The sequence below is a fragment of the Acromyrmex echinatior genome, unplaced genomic scaffold (assembly GCF_024713525.1).
Source record: "Acromyrmex echinatior isolate Ae372 unplaced genomic scaffold, ASM2471352v2 Scaffold20, whole genome shotgun sequence".
Taxonomy (NCBI): domain Eukaryota; kingdom Metazoa; phylum Arthropoda; class Insecta; order Hymenoptera; family Formicidae; genus Acromyrmex; species Acromyrmex echinatior.
The window spans coordinates 1,371,517-1,393,856 of record NW_028259054.1 but is presented as its reverse complement, the minus strand read 5'-3'; the positions used below and the strand labels follow the sequence as shown (position 1 = coordinate 1,393,856).

Below are 22,340 nucleotides of genomic sequence, written 5' to 3'. Positions count from 1 at the left end.
AAGAGGTTTTAGCTGTCGAACATCTTGCGTAATGTTAATGTGGCGGTACTGTGACTTTTAAGTCTCATAACTCAAAAAATATTTTATAACAAATAACTTTATTGTAGTGTTATAAAAAATTCTTAATATCAGATATTAGATTCTGGAATAAAAAATAATGTTCCATTTAAAAAAATCGATATGACCTTGATCTGATCTTGACATTACCCAAGGTCAAACTGATAAGATCAGTAAATAGAGCTTTTTGAATCCTACAACTTTTGACTGAAACACTCTTCTGTAAAGCTTATTTTCTGAAATATTCAGGTGTCCCGATCTTTTTGGAACACTCTGTATAGTATACGATCCGTATAACATATAAAAGCGGACACGATGTGAATCCTTATAAAAAAGTAAGATAAATGTTTATCTTTACATAGCCTATCCCAAATGACTGATCTTGATGTTGATCTTGAGCTTCAAGGAGGTGATTTTTTTCCGTTGTTTGTTATTTATTAAGAATTTATTATAAACAAAATAATTTTTATAAATAGTACACATTTTTTAAACATAAGGTACATAGTCAGTATATTTCAATACGTAGTCAGTATTTTTTTTTGGTGAAAGCGAAAACGTGCGGTGGGAGGGGGGGGGGGTGAAGGTGGGCTGGGGATCACTTTAAGTGAAAGTGCCTCCAAGGAGAAAGTGCACCACTTTCCACGCGAAGCGACTCTCACCCCTCCTCTCTCCCTGTTTGAGGGCGCACAACTTTCACCTGAAATGATAAAAATTGTCCTGTTTATAACTTTTTAATAAATGATGAGCGATGAAAAAAATCAATGACCTCCTTAAAGGTCAAGATCAACATCGAGATTGGTGAAAAGTCATTTGGAACGGACTGTGTAAAGGTAAACATTTAACAAATGTAAAAAAAAATATACAGAATAAAACTATATAATTAGTTTTCAAGAAAATCGAGTTTGAAAATCTGCTGCGTACGTATGTGTTATGGCTAAGCTATGGTTCGACATATAACGCGTACAGTGTTTATAAACAATACTTTACGACCTACGATGTCGAACATTCATGTCAGTTTTCATTCAAATATCACGGTGATGAGTTATAAGTAATATAAATATGGGGATTCTAATCCATGGGAATAGAGGGGCGAGCGAGGCGCAGAGGGTTTGTAAGCACGGAGAGAGAGGGAAGGCTCGGCGAAGGTCCCAGGGTCGGCGGAATCGGTGTTTACGTAAACACCGATATCTGGAGTGTTTCGGCGCTAAGCAACGCGCAGCGACACTGCCATGGCTACTTTACGCGAGCCGACGAGTTGCTAGGGATTTAGATTATTGGACCTCAATAAGGGCTGAACTGATCAGGTTCTAAGTGTGCTTAATCGATTGCATCTGGTTCTAAATATATAATGAAAGTATTTTTATTTTTTCTCTACGTGCCCTATGAGCCGAGATATTGTGACGCAAAATCGAATCTAAAACTTTTATATTAAGATTAAGAAACATCCCACTGGATATGGAATGGGGGATTTGTCCTTTTGGAATTTTTGGCGCAAGAGGCAAATGTGGCGCTGGCAATATATAGTCATGTCTGTTTTCTGTGGCTAATGATAAAATAGTGTACATTTTTTGAATTAAAGTGAGATAGTTTAAGTTAGGAAATTCGTCACATCGATGGCATAGAGGAACACGTAAATGATTTTCTGCTTCTGCAATTACACAAATTAGACTTACTCGACGTTTTTGCATGAAATAAACGAATCCGGCAAAAAAAATGTATCGCTTTATTCCGTGGATCCAGATATTAATCGTTAAAATTTATGACATTCAAGTTAGAAAATCTGTCACATCGATGGCATAGAAGGATATGAGAACATGTAATTGAAACTAGAATAAGTGTTTTCTGCTTCAATTACACAAATTCTCTGCTTTAAGAACACATTCTTTGCTTTAAGAATACAAATTATTTTCTATATAATTTTTATTTTTACAGCAGAGTATTTGTCTTGGTTAAATATTTGTTTGTAAAGCAGAAAATTTGTTTAACATTCTATGTCATCGATGCAACAGATTTCCTAATCTGTCAACTTTAATAATTAATAACTCGGTTTGCGAGGCAGAGCGACACATTTTTTGCCATTTGTTTATGTAATGCAAAAATTCGTCGAATGAGTCTAATTTTATCAACCTCGAGGAGGTGAGGAGACTAAATTCAATAATTACTGAATTGTCTTGTATAAACTTAACCTTGTTTAATACGTTATAATTTGACCTTGTACGTACATTATTATGTAAATGTATTTTCAGGATTTATCACCACGTTTTCGGCATCACAATTCAACTGTGAGATAAAATGCTTTGAAACAATTAAAAGACATCTTGTTACAAAATCCTCTAAAATCTTTACATTCACAATTGAATTCTGTTACATGGTATCGTAATTTCTCTTGATAAAGAGAAAGAAATACGCACAAATTCATTTCATGCACTTAATTTTATTCTTGACCTTATCTCAAATGAACAGTTGATATTTTTGCATGAAATTATGGTATATAATATCGTGCAATGACTGTGCAGTGACACATTGATCCACATGTGAAAGAAGATTCTCTACTTTTCTTAGATGTGCTTGTACAAAATTGTAATAGTGCATTGGCGAAAGATAGTTATAAAATATTACCTAATTTTTGGATATGATATGCAGGTTACATAATGAAGGTAGCCCTGTGGCGCAATTAATGACAACATTACATTCTAAAAGTACTAATGTAAATTTGTTAACTACAGGAAACTTTGTATAGGTATACCATCGATTATGCCTCCGTTTGTGAAAATGAAAAAATATATTCCAGTTTATAGCGATAGTGCGATTCAATTTTGTGAAATTAATCTTGACGAAGATACGATCTTTATAGATAACCGTGAAAAAGAAACCTTATTTATAGAAGAATTTGTAAAATATGTAAATTTATTGATGCCACTAATGTCTGATATTTGACTCAAAGTATGTTCAGATGAGAAAGTTGAGAGTTACACAGAGATTACAATTTTGAGCAAATTGTAATTATGCAATCGATTATGGAATACATTGATACATTTGGATCAGGATGATTATAGCGTCAAACGTATGAAGCGTTGGTTTAAAGATACGTTTTATGATGCATATATGAAAAATTTTCTATCGAGGTTTTCTTATGGTAAAGTAAAACTTCTTATTAATGAATTCAGAAAACGTCAAAAAGATTTTTCTCAAATGAATTTGCGGGAACTTTTGATTTACTTTTTTAATTTGAAGAAATCTGCAGCTGAGGCTCATCGATTGCTTGTAGAAGCATGGAGAGAAGCTGCCTTAAGTGAGAGAAGTTGTTGTGAATGGTTTCAAAAATTTAAGAACGGTGAATTTGACGTCGAAGACAAAGAATGTAGCAGAAGACCGAAGACGCGGAATTGGAAGCATTATTGAATGAAGATTCGTGCCAAACGCAAAAAGAACTTGCACTTACATTTTGACTTACATCAGTAAAACATTATGTATCGTTCTTTCACAAATGCTTAATTTTTGATAAAAAACGGCGGAAACTTATTTGTACACCTAATAGTAAATTATTATTTTGTAATAAACATAAGTAATATTATTATCTAATTATTATTATGTATGAGATATTTTTTACAAAACTTTTTTCATTTTCAAGTATTATTGAAGATTGGTGACTCGACTTTACCTCAATTAACTAAACTATTAAAAACTTTATTTTTAATAGCTGGATCAGTTTGGTATAGGAACTGTATTAATTTGAATCATATTTTAAGATTGATTATTGAAGCATCTTCTTGTTTGCCTAAGAAAGAATTGCAATCGCATTTGTATTTAATTATTGGTGACATTATGTTGATATAGTAAGTTAAATGTAATTTAAGTAATTTAAAGTTAAGTTGCACAAGTAATTGTTTTAAATAAAAAATAAAAATTGTAAACACAGTAGTTAATTTAATTTTTATAGAGCACTCATTTAGGAATATGTGAGATAACGTATAATTAACTTAGCAGACAGTCGCTAATTATTACTTGTTTCGTTTGACAGAGAAAAAATATTTGAAAGCTTTGTTACGATTTTATCCCTACTCCTGAAACCGAACATAGGTGACGCAATTCGTATGATCAGTCAAATAATGTATGATCTAATGGGGGGATGGGGGGGGGGTAAACAAAGGGACAAGTCACAAATGAAATATACATATAATGTGTTATAAACACGCGGCACTATAATGGGTGCGTTGGAAGACTACCGAATCGGTCGTAATAAGAGTAATGGGAAAAATATAATTGACCATCGTGCGAACGTTGAGAACATGGATGATGTAGTGTTCGAGAAATATCGAAAATGCGGAGCTGTGATAAATTACAGATGTTATAAATGAGACAGGTGAAGAAATAAAAGTAGACGTTGAAGAGATAATGAACCAAGAGATGTCAGATGAAGAAGTACAATCTGATGATACTGGTTGCATCAGTAATTTGAGTGAATACAATACGGATCACGCAGAGGAATTTGAGCAATCTTTGGAAATCCGTGCGCTGAATATTCATACTAAACATTGCATAATATACTGTTATTATATAATAGGTGATGTTTCTTCCGTATGTGCATCGTGCATGATTGATTTGTCGGACATGGATATTGGGAATGTATCTTGTCAGGAAGAGCAATACCGATTCTTTAGGTGTGCTAGATGGCAGGTCATGCTCGAATTGCAGAGATGTACATTGTATTTTCGTGCAATATGTGCCACTTTGTACATATTAAAAAACTATTCTGAACAGTATTGTAAACGAACGCGAGAAATGTGCATGAAGATTGTGATCCACAGAGCAGAGACGTGCGAATATCGCCGAATCCTCACGAAGATCGCTTCGTTTCTATGCAATTGAGAAATAGGTATATGCGTCGTGAATCAGGGAGTCGTTGTCAATGACGATGACGATGATGAAAAGCAATATTGGTTCGGGTGATTAGGAAAAAAAATGGTAGAAGTTGACTTCGAAGAGAGATTTTGGTACAAAACTTGCGGTTTAATAAAGGGAAAGTGTTACTGGTTGATGAAAAGCGAGAATAAGATATCTGTAGCTATAGGCGCATTAAGATTCCCGCGGATAGTGAGAAGTATGTCGATTTGATGATAACTGACAATTTAGTGATGCCACATTAAAACCGCGAGGAGCTAATCCTGTTCTAAAAAACTGTTCCGTGATATATGCGCAATCAAGTATGCCGTCATTGTGAAGAGTGTATTTTAGTAGACGAACATATCAAGCTGTTAAAATACTATAACATTCTAGATATTCTGCGGTGCTGCAACATATGTGAATGAATCACGTGCAAGTACTCCGTGTAAGAATGCGACATGATCTGAAAAAAAAGACATGGAAAACCGTATACGGGTGGAACGCGAACTGTTGGAGCAGTACGTCCAGATCGCTATTCTAGTTGAGTGTTTCGCGTGGCTGCAACGATGCGACGAGTGCATCGAGCAGCTCGAAGAATTCTGTCGTGTCCGCGCCTCGCCGTTGGACACAGGCAATCCATGGTGGCGAGAATCGCGCGACTCGCGAGTGCAAAGTCGCAATAGAAGCGACATTTCGTACACGTTGGTGGCGAGAACGCGAGTGACGACGAAAGATCTCTCTGGCGAGAGATCGACATCGCGTTCGGGAATCGTGTTCTGATCGGTGATTGATGCGAACTACATCGAGCCACGGCCGTTTTTGGATGGCAATGTAGTGCTCGATCGAGTGCGAGACGCAGAAAGACACAATATATGTGAAAGTGAACACCGCATTCAACGGTGAATTTGCGACGAATGACATGTCGTTAAAAGCATAAACACAAAAAACAGTGAGATATATCGATGCATCGCTTTGCGCGAATGGTACAAGCGATACGTCATCAAATCCACGTTGGTATCTCTGGAAGAGATTTCCAGGAATGTGATAGCGGTGGGCATTATCGCAAATTCATCTTGACTGTCAACGTGAATAAATTAAATCCCCATGCACGTGGTATGCCACATCGAAGTGCCGCAAGAAATTATGCTGAAGAAGGCGGTGATCAGTGTGCATACAATGCGTACTTCGCGTGGTCGGTAGTCGCCGTTCCTACATCCAGCTAAAAAATATACGGAGCGAGATCATCATGTCCGCAGACACCGAATTTCCGATGACAATAAAAGACATTCTGAAATTTGAATGTTTGAATGCTGTGTCGATCAATGTAGCTTCGAAAATGGACAGATTCTTCCTCTACGGCTTACAGGCGATAAAAAGGAGAAGCACGTCAACATGCTGTACGTGCAAGATCTATGTAATAGTTTCAACCACTTTGCGTGGATCAGAATCTATCCCATTTCATATTACGAATTACTGAGAACAAGAACAAAATATATTTCTGCGATCGTTAAGTATAATAAAATGATAAAAAAAATATTAATAATAAATAGTGAAAAATAATTTCTTTATTTATAGATGCCTTCATTACTTTAGCTCAAGAGAAAAATTGCAGTTGCACGCAATGGATTATGGGAAAATGAACGACTGCGCCATTCGACTGCCTAGCGAGGACAAGTGGCTCGATTTTGGGAACTACTGCAATAAAGAACGAGTATCGTTCATCGTTTACGATTTGAAGTGCGTTTTACGGAAGATGGAACTCGTTAGAGAAGACGCGTATGTAGTACAGGATTCTATGTGCGATGCTCGTGCAATGATGTGTTATTGTTGTATCAATTCCGTCGCGATAAGGATTGTGTTGTGTGGTTCGCGCGGTAACTCCAAGACTCTTGGCGCATCGAGTGCAAAATCTCCACTAAAGTGCCCATAGAATTGGGCAGATCATATATTTACAGATTTTAATATGTCATTCAACATTATTAAGATCATTTCGAAGATGCGAATAAGCATCAAAAATTTGTTAAATCGATAATCAATTTAACTCGTGATATTGCTGCGATAGTTTAATAGAGTTAGCATTTCAAGACTGAAAAATCATTTCGGCCTGCGTTTCTAAAAACTACATACGTAAAATATAAATTCACACAAGAATCATACAAGCATTTAAGATCCGGCTAGACCGTTTAAGGCTTTGATTTCTATAGTTTGTATTATTACACACATGCACGCACGCACGCACGCACGCACGCGCGCGCGCGCGCGCGCACACACACACACACACACACACACACACACACACGAAACTTCGATTTTTATATAATGCACCTTTTTCATATAAAAATGCATGCGCGGGCGTATGTGTATGGGAATAGGAGTGGGGATGGAGTGGGGTGGAGTGGAGGTGGAGTGGGGTGTAAGTGGGAATGAAAATATTGAGAGTGGTTAGCATATTGTTACTTAAAATCTTTTAATTTATTACAGAAATTTTTTGAAACATTAATAAAATAAAACGGCTATAACAAAAAACCTAGTCATTTCAAGCTTTGTGCCTATGGACATTTTTGATCAATGAGTCAAGAATTATAACATACTAAAATTTAATCAATTTCGAGGGCCAAAATCCTATGATATTGTGCAAGATTTTTTTGAACTCGGTTTTGAAATCAGTGATTCCGATTACCTTATAATACCAAATTTTATTAGAATCTAGGACTCTAACAGCCTTAACGAAATTATAATTTTCAAATGTTATATAATTTTTTTTTTATTTACATATTGTGTAAATCAAGTGTTGGATATTTTTAAATGATATATATGGTAACATTTTTATAGTTTTTTTAAAGGCTGTATTATTAATATGGAAAGGTTACATTTCATATTAAATTTGTTTTAAATTTTTATTTTACATATGTCTAGTATTGTAAAATTAATTTACAATACATACTCTCATTTACAATTAATATATTATGCATTACGTATTACATATTAATAAATATGTCCTGTGTATATAAAAATTTCATCTTGTCTATTGTTTTAAACTATCTTACCTACAATCGTTTCGTTAACTTATTAATTTAATAAAAAATATTGCCATATGAAAAATAAGGAATAATAATAAGATGTAATTCCATACGTTTTTAGTTATATTATATCGTAATTGTATAGAGAAAGAATGAAAGTCTATACGATAATTATGTTATTCCTAACAAATTTTAAAAAAAATTAACACATGAGTGTATATAAAGTGAAAAAAAATGAGTGTGATATAAAACATATTTCTTATATTATTCATTTCTATGATTATATTGAAATAAAACTACAAGTAATACTTTAATATTACATTTTGCCAAAATCGGAAGGCTTCTAGCATTTTCATCCGCCCTGGCTGAATATTGATTTAAAATGGCTGAATATTGATTGATTGAGTCATTTTGAATTTTCAAACTTCGACTTAGATTTGGAACAACAATCCCCAAAAATCCTTTAACTACATAACGCTACATTTCACCAAAATTGAAAGACTTTTAGTATTTCCATAGTTTTTCTATCTGTCACATTAGTTCAGCCATTTTTAATTTTCAAATTTTGAATCCAAAATCAGCTGCATTCAAAATTCACAATCCCATGAACGCTTTAATGCCACATTTAGCTGAAATCGGAAGACTTTTAGCATTTCCATAATATTTCTATCTGCCCATATTGCTTCAGCTATATTTTAACCCAGTTTTGATATCAATGACTCTGAAATTTTAATATTACATTTCGAAAAATTAAAGAACTTTCAGTATTTCCATCCATCAAATAATTCAATTTGAATTTTCAAATTTGGAATCCGGATTCGGAATTAGCGATTCTAAAAACTATATAATAGGGGAGACCAGGTCTCATTGGTACAGTTTTCACAATTTCGGCATCAAATTTTTTAAACAATTAATTATTATAATATGATTAAAATATATCAATATAATAGAACCTTTCTTTACATTTTCATACCAGTAATGGTTCTATACACTGTATAGTTTCTTTGCAATAATAAAATACGACATGCTGCATTGTAGTATTTGTGGGATAAATTAGTACAATATGGGATAAATTATTGTGGGATAAATTAGTACAATATACCACGGTATACATTGCCTCTGTGATAAACTGATATTAAAGTAATAAAAACATAATAGAAAAGTAATAAATATAAAAATTAGATAATAGATATGTACTTTTCAATAAAAATTATATCTTTCAAAATTATATTGTAATGATCAAATAGCAAAATGTTTTACAGAAAAATAAGTGCACATTTTAATTCTACTTCATTTTAATATAGAAATATTAAATATAAAGCATTTTGTCAGAGTTAAATTGTAATTAAATGTTCACAGATACGGTATAGCGAGTTAACCTGGTCTTATCTTATGATATAAACTAATCCCTGCACACGTCTGATTTTAAATTTTATAACAAATTACTAAAAATAACGCATTGTATACTAACAAACACTTTTCTTTTATCTAATAATACATTGCTTAGAATTGCTTTCTCAAGAGTAAAGTGCTCTTAAGAGGATGCTGAATTACCGATGAAACGTCATTTTGTATTTCTCGAACAATTTTGGTTTCCTCCTCCAGAATAAAAGAAAAAACGCAAACATCTTTGAAAAAATACAAACTGGTATCAAAATCCCCAAAAAATTGTAAATTACAGTTTTTTGTTACCTTATAGATTCTTCTTTCTTATATATGTAAATGAATACAAGGATATATCCAAACAAAAAGTATTTTTCCATATTTATATAATTTATAAGAATATCATGAGACGTTCAATTATAATTTTGAAACTTACAAAAGAAATGGCTTGAAATACTTTATATTTCACCGAAATCGGGTGACTTTTAGCATTTTTGTTCGCCATATTTAGCCATTTTGAATTTTCCAATTTGAGGTCCGGATTCGGAATAAACGAACACAAAAATCCTTTAGCGTTACATAAAATCAAAAGACTTTGAACATTTACGTAACATTTCCATCCGCCATTTCCATTATTGGACAACCATTTTGAACTTTTTAATTTTACGTTCAAATTCAAAATTGGACTCTTAGCATTTCCGTAACATTTAATCCGCCATAGCCAAAATTGAAAGACCGCAAAAATCAGAACACTTATATTATTGCTATCCGCCAGTTTAATTGAATCAGACATTTTTCATTTTCAAATTCTAATTTCTAATTCGGAATCTGCGACTATGGAAACTGGACTTTTAACGTTACATTTCATCGAAATCGAGTGACTTTTAACATTTCCATCCGCCATATTAGTTCAGACATTTTGAATTTTCAAATTTTGGGTCCGGATTTGAAATCAGCGACCCCGAAAACCCTTGAATACTTTATTTCACTGGAAACAAAATACTCTAACAGCCTCAATGGAAAGAGGCTTCAGAGCAGATAACACGACAATTTTAAGATAGAAAAAATCCACAATGTATGTGATGACGTGAATCGCAATTGTCATAATGATTCTTTTTGTTTAAGTACATTTGTAATTCACACATAGTGTTTTTGTTTATTCGCTTTACAATGTATGTATGTTTCGCTCACATAAATAGGGGAGATCGGGGTCAATTGAATATAGGGGTAAGTAGAATAATCATTTAATGAGGCTACATTAAAAATAAAACACGCGAGACATGCGTAAACGTGTTTGAACACGCAGCAGTGACTGCCGCTGTAACATCTTGTCTGACACATCTATAATAGAAGTTATGCCACAGTTTTAAAAAATCGTACACCTAAGTAAATATTTTAATTCTTAAAGTTTTTGTATATGTTATAGTTTTTGTATATTTTTACGTATATGATTGTCTGAGATCGTATTTGATTTCTACTTAGATAATAAGTGTAATTCTTACTTAAAGTCCAACAGATTTTTTTGTTTATGTATATCTTTGTTATTATGTTTTTAAAAAATAAACGGATGGGGATAGTAGATTAACCACAACATGGAACTGTATGATTCATTTAGTGACGACTCTTATAATCTTCAAAATTTTATTCCTTTAAAGAGATTTTCCTCAATGGTAAATATTATAAGTTTAGTTCCCTCATGTCCAATCTCGAAAACTAGACTTATTTGACGTGTTTTTGCACGAAATAAACAAATTTTACAAAAAGAAGTATTGTTTGCCCTGTGAAGCGAATGTTTGTGTTTAAAATATATTTTTATAAAAGTTTTTCATATTAGTTATTTTCATATTAGTTATCAGTTTCCCCTTATTATTAAAATATTATTAGGTAGTCAAATGTATGTAGTAACTGGTGTAGAATTCATTTTTTCGATAAATCTCTTAATTTTGTCTGTAAAAATTCAAAATTGAAAAATGAGTCTATTAGTCCCGATCTCCCCTACGTTTTCGCTTGTCATCGTGCTGTAGGTGTGTTTGTCTGAGGCCTGTTTTTACCAATGCAGATTAACTTTAATTTCGATTCAACTTAATCTTTGTCTTTTTCTAGTTCTAAAGATTAGAAAAAGACGAAGAATAAGTTGAACCGAGATTAAAGTTAATCTACATTGATGGAAATGGACATCTATTAAGTCGTTACCTACTTTTATTGATACAAATATATTGTCATGGTGGAACACAGGTATGGATGTCACATATCATACATCGGTGATGTCGTTAAAGGGAATCGTAATATAGTATAAATATTGTTACGATCATAGTAAGCATTAATTTTAGTAATTTTTTCTATTATCATCTACTTTTGGCTATTTAAATTGAATGAAAAATATAATTCCTTTGATAATCCCCCATAATCGCTTCTTTTTTAAATTAGTAATATTTATTACTGGCACTACTCTAGAATACAAAATCTCTTCTTTGATATATGTTATGTAGTCAATCGTTTCAATGCTGTCTCTCATTAGATCGTCCGTTATTACTTTAAGTAAGGTAAAATGTTTGTCCAAGTTATATTATCTACGATTAAAATAATATCCTTGTCCTTTAATTTTATCAAATATTGCTACTGTCTTTTCATTTTCTTCGAATGTCGCTTTAAATTGTCTATGTGTGCAATGGTCGAATTAATGACTTTCAGTTGAATTTTTACAGCATGGTTTATTATTACGTTTTCGTGTAACACGGCTAGTTATTGATCATTAATGAGTTTCTCATTGTTGGCGTCCATGGTGCCGAACAATATTTTGGCAATAGAACCACTTTGGCAATATTCCACCTACCAAACCTCTTCTTTTATTTAACGGTACTTTATATATTGTTTTTATTTTGTCTATCAATTATTGAGTTTAAATGTCTTTTTGAGGATTATGTATAAGTTATCATATGATCATGTGAACTCTTGTGTTCAGTCTTAGTTTGTTGTTAGAGCAATCATAGTTCAGTCTCAGTTTGTCGAAAATGTATTCCTATAATGAGAAAGTTGATATACTATTAATATTCGGTGAATGTAAAAGGAATGCACGTGAAGCTGCAATTCTATGCCACAAGATATTCACAGAGACATCACTCGTGTGCAACAATGTTTTATAACATTGAAAAGAATTTAAGAAATTATGGAGAATTTGAAAAGAAGAAAAAGAACAAACCGCATTTAAATACAACTGCAGACTTTTATGTCTTAGCACATTAGAAAAAAATCCGCACACTTCCATTCATGCAATTGCTACCGAAACTGGTTTATCTAAAAGTTCTGTTCATAAGATTCTGTTCATAAAACAGAATCGTTATCATCCTTACAAAATGACCAAAGTACAACATTTACGTATAACTAATTCACAACGTCGTCTAAATTTTATTGCATAGCTAAATTTTATAGCTAATTGTCATACAAAAGTAATTCTGAAATATTACAAAATATTCTATGAATAGATGAATGTAAGTTCTCAACTAATAATGTAATTAACCGTCATAATCATCACTTTTGGTCGAAGGATAATCCCCATTAGTTTCGAGAACATAATTTTCAACAGAAAGTTATAGTGAATGTTTAGTGTGGTCTAGTATACGGTCTGATTGGATCTTATTTTTATGAATAGAATTTGACAGCCCAAGCTTACTTAAATTTTCTTCGTTCTCAACTTCCAACAATGTTACAAGTTACTTCCGAATGATGTTGTGCAATGTATTTATTTCCAACAAGATGGTTGTCCATCTCATAATGCTCGGATTGTTGTTTAATACCTAAATTCAAAATACGGAGAACGTTGGTTGGGCACTTACGGATCAATTCCTTGGCCACCTCGGTCCCCCGATTTGTCACCACTAGATTTTTTTCTATGGGGTCATTTACAATCAATAATCAACCAATTCAAAAATAAATATGAACATTTAAAACAGCGAAGAAATCCGTACAGCATGCGAAAAAATTTGCCGTGACAGCATTATAAGAGTAACTAATGGAAATTTATTACATAGAGCAGAATTGTATCTACAAGAAAATGGACTACAATTTGAACACTTATTGTAATTACATAATATCTTTCATTAAAATTTATTATAATTTTTTGTTCTACTTTTTTGTTATGCTACTATTTTTGTTTATAATTTGTTGTTTTGTAGTTTCATTTAAAAAACAAGAATCCATGTCTGTAAAAGTAGCAGATACAAAAATCTTTTTCTACTATAGAATAGTCCATATAAAAAATTTAATACAAATAAAATAATTTTTCACGAAAACGTTTCCGTTCATTAATCCCACAATTGTAAGGTTATCTCAAGGTCATAGTATGGTAAATCATTGAACTCGTCTTAACACCAATTACAATATTATGAAGTAAAAAATATATAGTGCCATTTAAAAAAATTAGGGTGACCTTGACTTTTTTCCTAAAAAAGAGTATTTTGCAAATTTTTATTACAATTTGTAGCTAATTGAAAACTGATTAACATTTATCCAAACTAATTTTTGTCAAATCGTCGGAAGTGCCGGAAAAATCGTGATCACAGTTACGTGGGACACCCTGTATAAAGTATATTTAAATTGTTAGAAAATTTCGCGTCTGAGAATCGTCATGTGTAATGAGATATAAGAAATAACCTTTTAAATCACGTATCACATATTTTTCAAAGAAAAGATAAATTTCTTGGAATAAATGATAGAAATAACTGTGCGGTAATATAAGTTCATATATACATTCAAGATAATTATAATAAATGGACAGTATACGAATATTCATGTAGCAATCTTATGTTCAGTCAGTGCAGTCGTTCTGTCATAATCATATCTATACAATTTGTTAAATTGTTTTTATATTACGATACAAAGCAAAGTTTAACATTTTTAGACATGATTATCAATCCACTTAATGTTGTTAGACTTTTATTAGTATCTATAAGTATATCTAACAGAAATATCAGTCACTGAAGCAAAAATAGAATTAAAAGAACACATACAAAAATTATTGTTGAATTGCATTTTTCACTATAATGGATTGGAAGTAACAGAAGAAATCTATCTCGATTATCAAAAACTTTATAAATTACATAATTCTGAAATAATTGAAGATGACGAAGAAGTATGGAGTGAAGATAATTTAAATTCTTATCCTCAATGTTCAAATGATGACGCAGACAGTTCTTATAAAAGACGAACTGTGTGAATATTGACGCAATTGGGATATTAATGAAAAAAATAATAACAAAAGGAAAATTAATACAAAATAAATTTAGAAGAGTTTCATCTGACCGTCAATTAAGACGATGGGAAGAACAATTACATTCAGGAAATTGTATAGAAAAATTATCTTACATTTCCAAATTTACACATGATAAATGTACTACAGCTTGAATCAGAATTCATAATTCAAGATATCGATTTACAAAGAAAATGGGCTTTATAAGCTTAAGAAGAAATAGGAAATTTAAATCCTATATTTAAAGCATCTCATAGTTGGGTATTAAGATTCAAAAAGTCCCGAATTGTTCAAGAAAAATTACGAAATTTGTAACTAGAAGAATAATAGAAGATTCCGTTAATTTGCAAAATACAGGTGATGATTTTCTGAAAACAGTGAAATCACTTATCAAACAGTTTCTGAAAATTTTTTTAAATTCTAATCAAAGTGGTTTCCAATTGGAAATTCATTCTGGAAGATCATTGTCTAATAAAGGAATAAAGAAAGTAGAATGTGCAATCTATATCATCAACAACACACTCATTATATGACAAATAATATCGTGTAATGCAAATTTGCTTTATTTATTGTATTGTATTAAAAGAAACTAATGATATATTTGAACCAAGAGTACAAGAAACCTTATTTACATCAATAAATGTTATTGTAAAAACATCTAAATTTAGTAAATGACTTTAGGTAATTAAATAAATTTCCTTTCACAATAGATTTTCAGATACTATTTCACTATTAAAAAATAAATATAAATTTGCATAAACGAAATAATATGATGAAATTATAATTTCTGTGTCATTTCTATGATATATTTTATATTTTATTTAAGAATCTCATAAAATAATTATTAATTTAGCATTTATATTTCTTACAGATTATTTTAAAATATGATTAGAAGAAGCTTATTTTCTAAACATTGATTCTAATAGCGTTCTTCTTATCAATTCATGGACATTGTTCCAATATTATTTCAGATTTAACACCTGCAAGAAAATATATTACTACTATGATTATATCAAAAAGCACTACAGGAAAAATACAACCATTACATGTTTACGGATTTAGAATTTGGAAAAATTTTGCTAAAAGATTTTCAGATAATGTTTTATTATTTGAAAATAATATATACTTACGTAAAAGAAATAATATAATAAAATTACAATCTATAATATATAATCAATTTTCATTTCCGCGATATCACAACTTATTTAAATATTCGTGGTTTAAAAATAGTTATACAAACGAAGGACCAGAAGAATCATTTGAAAATCCAGTAGAATTTAGTTTCGATAAAAGTTCAACAACATGTGATATCGAAGGTTACAGTAATATAGCTGTAGTAAGATGTTCATGAAGTGCAAGAATCATTATGTTTAAAACATTTTTTCACTGAGTATTATTATTGTAATGAATATAATGAGTAAACGATACAAAATATGAATTTATTGTATATAAACATTTAGAAATTATGTCATTATTAAGTACGTTTAGAAATTATTACATAAATGACAAGTAAATAAGATGTTCACAGTTATTCTTATCATCTGTTCCAAGAAACTTATCTTTTCTTTGAAAAATATGTCATGATTGATATGTGATTTAGAAGGTTATTTCTTATTATCTTTGTGGTGGTTTAAAACATCACTAATCGAGTCCCCGAGGCGTGCGCGCGATCCCTGAGTCGCTCGCCCGGTGCCGCGCTGACCGAGCACCCGCTCGGCGCAAGTTCCGACCGCCGCGAAAGGGCTACGCGACATAACAGCAACTCGCGCGCAAGAATGGAAAGAAATTCATCATTCACATAGAAATACGGCTCAGCATTTTCTCACTAGAGTTAGAGTGAGCTCGTTAAAGACCTCTACTCTAGTATTAGACATAACTCGATGAAGTGAGCCCCTCGGGCATTCATGCTATCTCGCAAAGCGAGCTCCTGTTCCAAGATCCTTTGCATTTATCTCGCAAAGCGAATTTGTTACCTTCGCGAAGCAAAGGGATCCCCATTCGGGTCTCTGCGGTATTTACTTCCTGGCAATAAGAGGTTTACACCCTGCCACAGAAGCATCGCCGGGACTGCTCCGGTCCCCCACGCACACCAGAAAGACTACCGACGGAGAAGACGAATAAGCCGCTCGAGGTATTACTCTTTTTCCCGTGGAGGCTTACATTAAAGCTCCCGCGAGAGATACCCCCATCAGGGATCCGAGACGACCCTGCATCCACAAGCACATTGTTGGCGATCTTGCTACGTGCAGGATGAATTTGTGCATGTGATCACAATTCCAAGCGTTCCCGCGGTATGATTGCTTCGAGGACACTTGGTCGAGAAAAATGAGATTTTCCCTGCTTTTCAAACTTTATTTAAACAGACCTCAAATGCGGGCGAACGTGTTTCATAGTAGATGCGGAAAGGATCTCAACGGTGCGGTAGCGCGATAAAACTATTCAGCGCGAGGCGAGACACGTGCTGTCGACGAGACAATCAGAGCAGCCATTATGATCTGAGTGTACCGGATCGATTACGCGCGCTGCATGCGTCGCTTAATAATCGACATCTCGGAGATTGATCGATTCTTTATCGGGCGATGTGACTAAACGTCATAAACGATAAGGGTACCGAACACGCCGCCTTGAAAGGATTAACTTTCAATGTGACATACAAGCATGAACTCTTTAACGTAACATAAAATACGAATTGCTCCGATGCGACTCAATATCGCATCTAGTCATTGCACTGAAAATCAACAAAACTTGACGTCTAAATACGCAAACTGAAAACAATATAATAAATTATTCTTATTCCACGGTAAAGAGAAGCTTGGGCGAAACCTGATAGACTTAAAAAGTAACAGTTGTAGACACTTAAACCTAAATGCTCAATAACGTAACTAATAGACTAAGTTTTGATTGGTAGCTTAGACAGTGGCCTCACGTAGGAACCCTTGGCAGTCTTCACAGGTGCGCGCGATGCGGGACCGGGAGGAACCTACTGGATCATTGCCCACTGAAGTGGAGCTAGGTTCGGCTGCTTTGAGCACAAGTTAATTAATTGACAACTGAATTCCCCTGTTAGCCATCCATTTGGTTCGTGCTAGAAAGTGAAGATAGTCATTACTCCATCTGCGCCAAAAATACTACCGGGCTCTATGCGTTGCCACCGCAGTAGCCTATTTTGACGTCGCTCAAGTCAACGCAAGGAAGACCATTCAAATACGTGTCAACCAAGAAATGTCCCGGACTTAGGCTAGATCGTTAAAGTCGGCGCTTAACGGTAAGAGGGGACGCTAATTGAAGATCGCCTCTATTTTACAGAAGGTCGTTTGCATTTCCTCAAATGAGCCTTGCCCACGATCCGAGTCATATTTGGCATATTGGTATTTGGCAGATTTCACAGCTGCCTCCCACAAACCTCCAAAATGGGGTGCATTAGGCGGGATGAAACTCCATGAAATCTCTAACTCGCGCAGAAAATCCTTAATCTCGGATTGGACTTATTGGTCATTATATATATCATATAATTCTTGAATTTGCTTATGAGCACTCACGAAGGTGGTCCCGTTATCCGAATACATGTGCATGGCTCTACCCCTACGAGAAATGAATCGCTTAAAGGCGGCAATAAATGCTTCAGACGTAAGATCATTTACTAACTCTAGATGGACCGCCTTCGTGGCGAAGCACACAAAAAGCGAAACGTATGATTTATGACTCCACGCGTTTCGACGTTTTCTCTCACGTAACAAGAGCGCCCCGGCAGTCTACACCGCAACGAGAGAAAGGTCTAGAGACGCTAACTCGACTGGTAATAAGCCCATTAAGACTTCTGATTGATTAGGTTTAGCCCTAAAACAAGTAATACATTTTTGTATTATTCCACGCACGGTGGAGCGCAATGATAGCGGCCAAAAGTGCTGGCGCACGAAAGCCATCGTGGCTTGCAAACCCGTGTGCAAGTTTTATATGTGTTCGCGCTCTATAATACGTTGAGTTAATATATGTTTACGTGGCAAGAGAATTGAATGGCACGCATTGAACGTGAGATTTGAATTTTTCAACCTCCCGCCAACTCGCATTAGTCCGCTTTCATCTAAGAAGAGAGATAGCGATAAGATATTACTAGAAGCGTTTACAGTTTCGTTTTTGACTAGCGCTTGATATTCGCGATAGAACGCTCGCTGTTGCACCGTGCAAATACAATTTAAAGCGATAGATGTTTCAACGGGGGACGAAATCAGATACCGCGTGCTCCCGATGTGCCTTGAATAACCGCAAACAATACGCTATGATGCGATATATTTTATTTAAATTGGAATACTTATTTAGCAAGTCGTCGACGACGCAAGGATGGGAAATGGAAATAGCTACGCGGATTTTCCTTTGTTCGGGAAGATCGTCCAAACGCGTGAAGACACTGGGCGGCCAGTGTTATTCATCCCATTTTAGAAATTCGGGGCCATTCCACCTCTCAGCATTGATCACGTCGCACGGATTTAGCCCTCGCGATAATATATCGGCAGGGTTGTCGGAGAATGCGACATGACGCCAGTATTTGATTTCTGTTAAGCGCTGAATTTCGCCCACTCTATTTGCTACAAAAATCGACTACAGCCGCGAGGGAGAAGTTATCCAGTTTAACGCGATCGTCGAGTCTGACCAAAGATAAGTCGGGGATTTCGAGAGTTCCAATGACTCTCTGACCTTGTTGATTAAGCGCGCCAACAACAAGGCGGCTGATAGCTCTAATCGCGAGATCTAATAACGAGACGGTCTTGAGCGGCGCGACGCGAGATCTTGAGCACAGTAACTCAGAGATGGTCATTGAGAAAGCTTGGTGCGAAGATATATGCAAGTTCCGAACGCGCGCTGGTTGGCATCACAAAATCCGTGCACTTCCACGATTGATTGATGGGCATTGAGTTTAACGCATCGAGGTATTTTTAGTTGATCACTCATCTGTGATCTGAAAGCGATCTAGCGAGTGTGGATGTCTTGAGGAACGGACTCGTCCCATTGGATGACCAATTGCCACAAATCTTGCAGGAATTTTATGATCACAATGACCGGACCCAGAAGGCCCAGAGGATCGAATAATTTAGCGACCTCGGAAAGTATAACTCGTTTTGACAACAACGTGGGCTTCTGTCTCAAGTTTGCAGAGAAACTGGAATGTATCCTGATACTGCATGTCCAGAATCCATGAATCTGCAGCATTATCTCTGATAATAACTGGCACATGGATTGTCTATTTCCAACAATTCAGGGCAGTTCGAGACCCTCGAACTCTTTGCTTAACTCGAATGCTCCTAATTTTAACAATTGAATAGTTTCATCGCGAATTAGTTTTAATTCGTCGACTGTATCCGCCCCGGTGAGCATGTCATCGACATAAAAATCCCGAAGAACGTATGCTGAACCGCGAGTGAATGATGAGCGTGCTGCTCAGCCAAATGCTTAAGGCACCTAATGGCCAGAAATGACGCAGAAGCTGTACCGTAAATGACAGTAGTGAGTTCGTACGTATCGACATTAGCAGAGAGATCGTCGCGCCAGAGAATTTTCTGCAGGCGCGTCCGGGACGATGCATTAAAATCTGCCGATACATTTTTATGATGTCAGCGGTGATGACATAAGCGAAAAAACGGAAACGCATCAAAATTGAGATCAAATCTTGTTGAACGGTCGATCCCACTATAAGCGCGTTTAACGATACGCCGGAACTGCTGCGGCAAGATGCATCGAATACGACACGGATTTTCGATGTTTGCTCGATCGTTTTGAGACGCAATGTCGCAATGGTGGGGGAGATAAAATGATATTGGTTCTTCCGCAATAGGTGGCTCTAGCCGTCGCATATGTTCAAGCGATAAATATTCATCAAGAAACGCCGCGTATTGAATTTTAAGCGTAGGATCGCGCTTGAAGCGCTTCTCGATGCCCCACAATCGCTTGAGAGCTGCTTCACGCGAATCGCCAATATTATTTAACATTTGCTTTCTGATCGGAAGCTTGACCGTATATCTATCTTGAGAATTTTGAGCCACGTTGTCCAAAAAGTGATGCTCGCAGATACTTTCCTCCACTGTGTAATTGTCCGAATGCGCAGATATGTCATCCATTTGCCAGGCACGATTGACATGTTCGTGTAATTCTGGATTAGTTACGGAGGCGTGAAATGAGTGAACCCTTGAGGCGGTCGGTATAGTGCTGCTTAAACGATCCGCCAAAATCCAGCCCAATCATGTTTTCTGGAGAGTTGGGTGTTTGTCGGAAGACCTTGACCAACGCATATCAAATTCCAAAACATTTCCGCTCTGATCAGCAGATCGATATCCGACGATATGTGAAATCGCGGGTCAGCCAAACGAATGTTGCGCAGAAAATCAAATTCGTCCCGTCCCGAAGAGACCACCGGAATCTTATCAGTAACCTGATCAGTCACGATGCATTCGATAGCCGTGGTGTACGAATTGAGTCGCGATTGTAATTGGATTCTAGCCATTGTAATTGGTTTCGCGGCGCCGTCAGAGATTCTTCTGAGATCGATTGATTTTGCCTTGCCATAGCCAGCAAATCTATTATAGCCTTGACGTGAGTTTGAACAATCACGCGCTTGTCATATCAATCCCTGAGAATTGACCACGCGACGTCATAATTAGCGTCCGATAATTCTAATGAACTGACTACAGCGTTTGCATCGATAGTGAGTGACGCCCGTAGATACTGAAACCTTTGCGTATTTGAGAGCGAGGTGTTGGAATGGATAACCGAGTTGAATGTATCGAAAAATGGGAACCATTCATCATATTTGCCGGAAAATGTTAGTAAATTTAATTTAGGCAACCAAATATGCGTACCACGATCTGAATCACGAACACTTTAAGAAGACGGAGAAAAGATGAACGTTCGCAATGTCGGCGAAGGGAAATGAGCTCGCGGATCTTGGCGGATAACGCATAGAATGCTTCCTCGAAACCGTCTCGCTTCGGCCTCGTCTAATAATTCTAGACGCGATTGCACCTCGTTATACTCCGCCCAATAGTGCTCGAGTTTCGCCTTCCGCTCTTCGAGATGAGCCACTATTGACAGATTAATGGCGACTCTACATAATCTGATACGCGTACATGATGCCTTTATGGTCGCGCGCTGTCGCTTAAGTGTCGTCGCTTCTGATTGGTCGACCATCTTGAATGCAACTACGTATGCGCGTATGCAACGGATGCGGCGAAGGGAACTTGGTTGGCAATGGAGACAATGGTCTTCCTTATCTTGTTACGTACGCAATTAATGCTAAAAAAAGGATGCGACGGATGCTGGATGCCTTCCAGTCGAGCGTTGTTGGACGGAAACGTTCCTCTCGCAGATGCTGCGCCGTTGAGGGATGACTTCTGTTGCACGTCATCCGCATCGGGCCTTGTTTTCCACCGTCGACAGGATTCCGCTCGCGAAACGTTGATACTGTGTCAGGATATGAGCCGGGCTGCGTCTCTGATGCTTAGATGCGGCTGTTTTTGTTGAGTTGCGTGCTGCCGCTGGTGCGACGCTTGTCTCGTCTCGATGAGATAATCTTGTCTGACTGTCAAATTGCTGCTCGCCACTTCTTGAGGCCAAATACTTGACAATATCCGGCTCGAAGGACCAAAGAAATGTTGGCGATCTTGCTGCGTGCAGGATGAATTTGTGCATGTGATCACAATTCCAAGCGTTCCCGCGGTATGATTGCTTCGAGGACACTTGGTCGAGAAAAATGAGATTTTCCC

General features: G+C 35.6%; 1 non-coding gene and 1 pseudogene across 1 annotated transcript; both read left to right on the top strand.

Annotated features, from left to right (window-relative positions):
* Window positions 1-2,291: 2,291 nt before the first annotated feature.
* Window positions 2,292-3,459, top strand: LOC147906602 (uncharacterized; annotated as a pseudogene).
* A 2,740-nt stretch (window positions 3,460-6,199) lies between these two features.
* Window positions 6,200-17,498, top strand: LOC105146164 (uncharacterized). The gene is made up of 3 exons (XR_015548332.1): window positions 6,200-6,338; window positions 6,517-15,256; window positions 15,443-17,498. It is a non-coding gene; the product is annotated as an uncharacterized LOC105146164 (transcript).
* Window positions 17,499-22,340: the final 4,842 nt, after the last annotated feature.